General features: G+C 38.6%; 1 non-coding gene and 1 pseudogene across 1 annotated transcript; both read right to left on the bottom strand.

Moving 5' to 3' along the window:
- Positions 1 to 934: 934 nt before the first annotated feature.
- On the bottom strand, positions 935 to 1,053 carry LOC149242285 (U5 spliceosomal RNA). Its single transcript, XR_016246860.1, has one exon. It is a non-coding gene; the product is annotated as a U5 spliceosomal RNA (small nuclear RNA).
- Positions 1,054 to 2,255: 1,202 nt separating this feature from the next.
- Positions 2,256 to 2,323, bottom strand: LOC149242284 (U5 spliceosomal RNA; annotated as a pseudogene).
- Between the last annotated feature and the right edge of the window lie 379 nt (positions 2,324 to 2,702).

Raw genomic sequence — 2,702 nt, 5'->3', positions numbered from 1 at the left:
TTACTTGTGTGCTCGAATGTTGAACTATATGCTCTTCTTTCGGCTTTGTTGCTTTGAGAAAATTTATCAAACAATATTTGATTTACTCTAGCTCTGCCCTGCATACAGCAATCAATTTGGGAAAATATTCATATTTGTCATTTCACTCTAGCTCTGCCCTGCATACAGCGATCAATTTGGGAAAATATTCATATTCATCATTTCACTCTAGCTCTGCCCTGCATACAGCGATCAATTTGGGAAAATATTCATATTCATCATTTCACTCTAGCTCTGCCCTGCATACAGCGATCAATTTGGGAAAATATTCATATTCATCATTTCACTCTAGCTCTGCCCTGCATACAGCGATCAATTTGGGAAAATATTCATATCAATAATAGTTGCCCGATTTCTCTCCATTAGCAGATCACCATAATTTTGGCAGTGAAGACGTATTTGATGATTTGAAGGAATGATCTTATTGTAGACTTGTGATTATTATGATCGTTAAGAATTCAGAGGAGCTTGCGTTTTCTGTTGCAAAGTTAGCGACCTCTTATATGGAGGAACAAATTTTGGTCATGCAGCAGGACTAATAGCTATGACTACTACTAATTACTAATAGCTATTAGTATGATGCCTCCACTGATGAATGTGTTATTTTGAAGCAAATCCATTAAATTTTGTGAGTAAAATTTTTTGTACATAACAAAGACAATGTTCTATAACAGAAGCACCATTGATTGTATTTGATTTTGCACCATTTAATTACCAACATGAAATCAGTAAATTAGACCATATCTTTGGATAGATCGTAAAATGTAACTTCAATAGAAGGTAAGATCTCACATACATATATACCATAGGTATCATGTAACACTGGAAATTCGGAAGTAACACTTGAAAGACGCCTATGTCACTAACTCCGTTTTGGATTTGCTTTGTGGGCTTCACATCTCGAAGTGAGAAAGAAGCCTCCAAAAATTGGCGTATGCCGCTGATTGTGGCCAACACACGGTATTCTTTAGTAAAAGGCGAAAGAATAGTTCGCTTTGTGTTGACCACACGGCTCCGTACCTGTTAACCTGAATCGCCGGCGCATTTGTAGCCCGTCCTCTGTCTATTCTGATTTTGGACAATCATTGACTACATAGCTCTGTTAACCTGAATCGCCGGCGAATTTGTAGCCCGTCCTCTGTCTATTCTGATTTTGGACAATCATTGACTACATAGCTGTACACAGTTTCCTTTAACCCGCGAACACATACCTTCCGGTGAGGTCCATAAGATTTCAACGAACCCGAACCATTCTTTGCTATTGACGAAACCAATGTGAGGATGCGCAAAAATTGAAAACGATTGTAAAGGGACACAGAAATCTCGTCAAACGTGGTGGCCCGTATGCAGCAGACTCCGCTGGCTGTGTGAAACCTGCACTGTATTTCAATGTTGCCATAATGGAAAGTGGCTTCTGTTGCTTCTTCTTCCAAGTCAAACGAAGGAACCAAAGTTAATGCACCCTCTGTATGAACTTTGGCACCTCCCGCAATGGTAGCAGTTATATTGCCCTTCGTAACCTTCAGCTTTATGTCGTTCGTCGGCTTTAAGTTGTCCACCAACTTACCTAAACCATATATCTGGCTTCTCATTGAGCGGGGCAGTGGGTCACATATCACATGCATTGCGCAACAGAACAACGCATTGATCTTTTCGTAAATCCATTTCCTCAATGGTGTGCTGAATTCCAACACTGTGGAAGTGAAGCTTAGTAACAGAGGAATTAGCCAATAGACCTTCTTCGTTTGTAGGAAGAACCCAGCCAAGTTTAACATTTTCAGTACCTTTTCCTCAGAAACTGACAAGTCCACAGGCAGAAGCATAGAACTACCCTCTATCTGCCTCAGTGTGTGGCTGTCGAGTATGATATGATCTAAAACTTGTTCGAAAGTCATGTCCCTACCGGTGGCGACGTGTTCCCAAATTTCTTTATAATTTTCCAGAAACACTGCATTGGGGACCTCGGCGTTGGCAAGCATGGATGCTGTGTTCGGCGTTGGCGCTGTGTTCGCCAGTTCATTCTAGATGGGTTGTGTGATGTAATAACACATTTTCCACATTTTCCCATTGACAAACATCAATGGGAAAATGTGTTATTACATCACACAACCCATCTGGATGGGTTGTGTGATGTAATAACACATTTTCCCATTGACAAACATCACACAACCCATCAATGGGAAAATGTGTTATTACATCACACAACCCATCTGGAATGATTGTGGCCAACACACGGTATTCTTTAGTAAAAGGCTAAAGAATAGTTCGCTTTGTGTTGACCACACGGCTCCGTGATTACTAACATCGATCGCCCGCTTATTTGTAGTCCGTACTCTGTCTCTTCTTAATCTCACAATGAATGTGGGACAGTTTATCACCATACACACCTCACTTTTATTTATTCAAGCAGCGCATGTGTTTCAACAAAAACCAAGTATTTCTTGACAGTGAAATGTTTAGGAATATTGACGAGAGCTAGGTGGTATATTACTGTTTATTCATATATAATACAAATTGTATGTATATAGTTTTTAATTTATTTGATTAAAATGATATATGCGAATATCAAATTATTTAAAATAAAATAAAAATTTATATAAAATATTGATATTTTTTTTCCGAAGGTTTTTTTTTTTTTTTTAAACTAAACATTATACATTTTA

The sequence above is a fragment of the Pinus tabuliformis genome, chromosome 8, assembly GCF_031772625.1.
Source record: "Pinus tabuliformis cultivar Carrire ecotype Pingquan chromosome 8, CPIR1, whole genome shotgun sequence".
In the NCBI taxonomy this organism is placed as follows: domain Eukaryota; kingdom Viridiplantae; phylum Streptophyta; class Pinopsida; order Pinales; family Pinaceae; genus Pinus; species Pinus tabuliformis.
This window is presented reverse-complemented; position numbering and strand designations above follow the sequence as displayed.